This window comes from Crinia signifera, chromosome 4 (genome assembly GCF_055691185.1).
Source record: "Crinia signifera chromosome 4, ASM5569118v1, whole genome shotgun sequence".
NCBI lineage: Eukaryota > Metazoa > Chordata > Amphibia > Anura > Myobatrachidae > Crinia > Crinia signifera.
Genome location: NC_139220.1, coordinates 212,060,336 through 212,066,329, shown reverse-complemented (window position 1 = coordinate 212,066,329; position 5,994 = coordinate 212,060,336).

The following is a 5,994-nucleotide window of genomic DNA, read 5'->3' as shown; positions in this document are numbered from 1 at the left end:
CATTGGTGTCCACAGCTCAATATTGCTTTACTGTTTTTTTTATTTATTTTTTATTGTGCTACATTTTAAGTACAGATAGGGCTACCATCAGGGGGGTTGCCGGGACCCCAGGCCGGGGCAGAAAGGAGAGCCTGCCCCTGGCTAAATGGATGGAACTATCTATGTAGTGTGTGGTGACTGATGTCCAGGGCCAGGTAGCCACTGGTGCTAGTTAGTACAGTACAATAAATGTGTTTTTTTATTTTTTCTAAAACAAGGTGCGTGTGACCTCATGTCATGTGCACCACAGTCAGACAGAGGAGCCAGCTATTTCTCAAATACAGCCATAGCCAGAATACACAAGATAAGGTAATGTGGGCCTACACATGGGCCGATTTCAGGGCATTTTGTAAGCAATCTCACTAGATCGCTTAGAAAATGCTCCTACATTACTACGTGTGTAGGGGCCATAGCGATGCACGTCCCACGTATCGCTATCGTCTGACATTAAGATCCAGCATGCTGGGAAATTTAATTGCCGGTCAGGCCCAGTGTTCTCACCGTAGAACACTGGTCCTGACAGATCGCTCAGCACACATAGCTGTGCGATTTTGCAGAGCGATCTACATTACTGGATATAAGCGCAGAAGGATGAGGGGCTGACTGGAGAGATAGAAAGGGGTCCTGCCTGTTTTGGCAGTCCATGGTCCCACAATTCCTGAAGGGCAGCCCTTCAAATAGTTTAAGTATTAGGACAGGACAGTAGGCACTTTGTCAAGGTGTGGTGCACCAAAGAAAAAACCAAAGGAACTGTAAAATATAACTTTTTAATACACTGATGTTAAAACTGCAAAACCTATACAAAACAAAGTGAATTTAGTGCATGATAAAAAAAGTATGTGCGGGTCTGCCGTGTGCCTACTATAGTCCTCCTTGTTGTAAATTCAGTATGCCTATAGCAGATTAGTGTATCTTGTATTTATTCAATATTTCTTTAAACCTGGGATGGTTTCCTTCTCTAATCTATTCAGGATTAACTGGTTTGTATACATCGAGTTATATGTATAAAACATCCACAACTGCTTGGGTATTAAAGGGTTAAGATCTTGGTACAGTATTTACTTAAGCAATGGCCCTGGCAGTGCATCAACAATGACAATTCTCTAAGAGCTTCACATCTATATTAAAGTCTACTGGACAGTGTATTATTACACCGCCCTGCCAGCAGTGTCCCCGGTGTCAGAATATAATTAACCTGCATCTGCAATAGCCTTCCTGCAGCAATCTAGCATCTTCAATATCATCCACAGTTCTAATTGTGGTTAACATCAGATAATTAGCAGGCAGACATTGCAACTGTAACTATAACAATTCTGGAACAATTTATCACCACGTTGCAACTTTGTAACACAGCTACACACATTGGCCCTTATTCTGGTTCACTGGCAAAGGCAAATTCCTTCTTAAATGGACAAAACCATGTGCACTGCAAGTGGAGCAGATGTAACTTGTGAAGAAAGCATTAGATTTGGGTTGGGTTTTATGTCAAAGTGAGATCTATGTTGCAGTGTAAAAATAAAGCACTCAGTATTTTCCCTGCACAGAAACAAAATAACTCACCCAAATCGAATTCTCTCTGCACTCTAATGCTCGCTCATGTTACATCTGCCCCCCCCCCCCCCAGCAGTGCACATGGTTTTGTCCATTTGAGAAGTAATTTGCCTTTGCGAGTGAACCAGAATAACCCCCTATTATTCATTAGAATAGAGGCTCCTGACATATAGATATATTTTTTTTCTTACTAAAAATGTCACGTTATGCTTAAAAACTAGATGCTTATACTGTCAGCGAGTCTCCATTGTTTCCTCTCAATTATGGAATTGGTTTAACAGCCACATAATTAGAGAAGGAAACAGTCCCAGATTTATTGAATATATATATATATATATATATATATATATATATATATATATATATATATATATATATATATATATATATATATATATATATATATAATATATAACAACCCCATACCCACTTGGATAGTGGGGGTATGAACAGGGTGGGTATACAATAAAAAATGGGGTCTGGGGGGCATTTTACATTGGACCCAATGTAAAATCGGGTCTCAGGGACCATTTAACATTGGATCCTATGTAAAAATCACGTCCATCGCATCTGATTGTATGCCTTAAGTTAAGGCATACAATCAAAAAATTGGGCGCCCAGATCTTACACAAGTACCCTTTATTTAGCACACTGCTCTCGTTTTGTCAAATAGCAGTACTCTCCATTTAGTATCCAATTATTAACCCCAGCCTCTTAAGGGGCATACACATGGAGCAATATGATCGCTGGCAATATATTGGTAGCAATATATTGCTCAGCAATCATATTGCTCAGTGTCCCATTTTCATCAGCGACCAGAGATGGTCGCTGATGAAAATGACACACTGCCAGGAGAAGAGGCAGGGGAAGTAGCTGGTCGGAGGAGCATGCTCCTCCGACCAGCAACCATTAGGGGGGCTGAAAACTGGAGTGCGCACCCGGCGATTTATCGCTGCTGCACACTCCAACCGCTGGCAATACGGTCGCTCAGCGACCATATTGCCAGCGATAAATAACCGTGTGTACACAGTGGGGCATCTGGAGCTTTATAGCTATCTAGTGAACCCAAATTTCTTTGGTATCTCCATCCTCAAATCATTGGTGCCCAACCACTTTTACTCTGCCAAATAGGACTCAATCAAAATTCAGACCCAGCATGGAGAGGACTATGTGGTCCAGGTTTAGACTTGGTCAATTTCATTACCTCAAAAGACTGAAAAAAAATATGAGCTTAAGTCCTGATTATATTCCTGGTCCTGTTTAAATGTAAGACGTAACCAGTAACCTATCCTCTTCCATGCAGTTGGAAAATCTTATGGTGGAGAACTGGTGGTGCCAGGTTTGAAAGTACAGGTTTGCTTTTTATCCACGTTCTCCTGAGAGGGACATTACCCACTTGGTTAAGGCTACTACTCTAACTCATTCACAATAAAGGTTTTCTGAGTGATACCACAGACAGGAAAATAAGATCTTTTACTAAAATCGATAGATATAGGGAGATTGGGGTTTGGATTCCGCACAAGGTGGACCCACCACGTGTGGGTTAAGTCAAGTTTGGCTTATCCACAGTGTGGTAGGTTTTGGCCTAGGTAACTTTGTACCAACTTGCTTGCAAGTGTTATCCAAAATGTAGAAAAGGAATTTAAAGTTGGTGGTGTTACCGAGTCCAATATAAATAGAAGAACAGGTAGAATAAAAGAGGACTATTAAATATGTGTTAATTCAATAAATAAAACTTAACATTTATTTAATAATGCAACATAAAAGTGGTAGGACGGTATCACATATTTTGTAAGAATTTATCAAAGATGTGTTATGCAGTATACCCAGTTATACAGTGAGCTTTTTATACATATACTCAATTCTCTGCGCTGAGATTTAATAAAGGTGTGAGATAATAATCAACATTTTTCACATTTAAAGAGGTCAATTCCCTAAAATAATGGAGACTAACAAAACAAACAGTAGCAGGACTATTAAGTCTTCCTATTAGTATAATATTGGTTATTCTGTTGGAAATATCTGTTCCCCTGGGACCTTAAACAATTTTTCAGATGCACTGGCATAGAACATTTCTTGATATCATTCCAAGGTACAGTAAAAGAAACATAGACGTATGCATATAGAAGGTTTACAGTCAGTAACAAGGTAATGATGCAGAGGTCTAAACTATGTATCTACATTAGGGATACTTAAGTAACAATAAAGTATTTCTATAATTGCAGTATCTGTCCTATTTGCCTGAGGTTCTGTAAAGAAGGAAAATAGGTGCTGTCTCTAATGGCAATCCAGAACAAAAAAAGCATGTTCCCATAAAATAATCCACATGTGGTTTACATTTTTTATTTTATTGATAAGGAGACACATACAAGATAGAGATATTTCTTGTCGGACTGAGTGTTAGAACCCTGTGTTAGCCCTGGGTAATATTCCTGTCTATTGTGCAGTCTGACCTTCAATTCCTAGAACCAGCTCTCTGCTGTCTCCGAGGCATGCAGACTTGAAGCGGACTCGGGTGACGGACGGCTCCCCAACAGTCATTCCTCCGACGTCGGAATCCCGACTGCTCCCTCGTGGGGGTCCACGACCCCCATAGAGGGAGAATAAAATAGGTGGCGAGCGCAGCTCGCCACCGTGCCCTCAAGGGGCTTAATTGCGCACCCCACGCTGTGCAGTCGGGATTCCGACGTCTGAGTAATGACTGATTAGAGGAATTGGCTAGGTTTAGGCTCAGAAAAGGACAAGGAAGAATAAACACTTCTGCTCTCAGCAAAATTAGGGAATTGACCTGTTTAAATGTGACATTTTGATTATCTCACACGTTGATTAAATCCCAGCGCAGAGAATTGAGTATATTTATAAAAAGCTCACTGTATAACTGGGTATACTCACTGCATAACACATCTTGGATTCATTTTCTTACAAAATATGCGATACCGTACTACCACTTTTATGTAGCATTATTAAATAAATGTTAATTTTTATTAATTGAATTAACACATATTTAAGAATGCCCCACAAAAAGTGTCCCTTTTTCTCCTACCTGTTCTTCTAAATTCTATAGACAGCAGGTACTGCCCTTTGCTCTGTTTTTACCTCAGCATGGGTGACTAAAGACTTAGAAAGGTCCTCCAGGGGGTGGCCATAAATCTAGGGTTCATTGCTCACAAGTATTTTCCACTGTGGATAATATAAGGGATACTGCAACTTATTTCAGCAAAGCCACCATTGACTCTAGTATCCTCGCTGCCAGGGTCTCAGTTTCTGCTATTGTGCTAGGGAAAACTATGTGGCAAGATCAGTATTGCTTCCCAGAAAGCCTTACACTCCCTTCCATTTAATGGTGAGGTACTTTTTGGCCCCAAATTGGACAAAATTATTGCTGCCTCAAAGTCAGCCCTTCTCTCTTCATCAAGTCCTAATGTCAGTCCTAAGGTAGACATAGATTTCAACTATCCTCATAGAACCAGAGTAAGTAAGGCCAAGTGCAAGCAGACTTGGGCAGCACGCTGCTTTAGGTTCCTATCTGAAGAAGCCTGTGATAGGGAGCCGGCTTCGGTGCTTTTGGGACAAGTGGTTGCAGACAACTCTGGATTCCTGGTTGCAAGGTATTATAACGAGGGAGTATGTTTCTCTTTCAATTATCCTGGTGACACAGCTTCACATTGGGATGTAGGAGGGTCCTTTGGAGCCAGGCACCTATGCTAAACCTTTCAGAGAGGTAGGCTCCTCCCTTCCTCATCCCATCATGCTCCACTTTCATCGTTTTAGGTGCCCACAGGAGTGAGTGCTATGCTGAACAGGGCCGCTGGAGCAGCCATTATAGAGTTAGCTAGGTGTTTGTTGTTTTATAAATTTTTACACTTAGTTAGGTAGGCGCAGTTTGAGGATTCTACAGGAATCTTAACACTGATAGCACAGCGGGGCTAACAGAAACGCATCCTGTCAGCATGCTGTGTGCAGAGAGACACTGTCTGGTCTCTCTGCACAGCGCTTATAACTTCTTCGCAAAATAACTTTCGTGGGGGACCCCTGAGCCGGCTCCCCGCAGGGAAGGATCATGGGTGGAGGCACCCTCCGCGATGGCGACCACGATCATGGAAGTGGTTTACAAGCTGAACTCCTGAGGAGATCGCAGCTTGTCACAGGAGCCCGAAGGAGGGCGATTCCAAGCGGTCCCCAGCCAAGGTGAGTCACTTGGGAGAGGAGATATCACAGCAGGAGCGGTTACAGGAGGTGATTTGCGCCAAAAGCCACAGACCCCCCTGTAGCAGGGACTTGGTCTCTTCCTGCACTTCCTGTTTGGTGCCTTTTGGGAGCACTGGCTGTGTAGCTGAAGGGCTTTTTTCCTGGCAGAGTGACTGGATTTCTTCTGGGCTATCGATACCCCTGCGGACCAGCAGA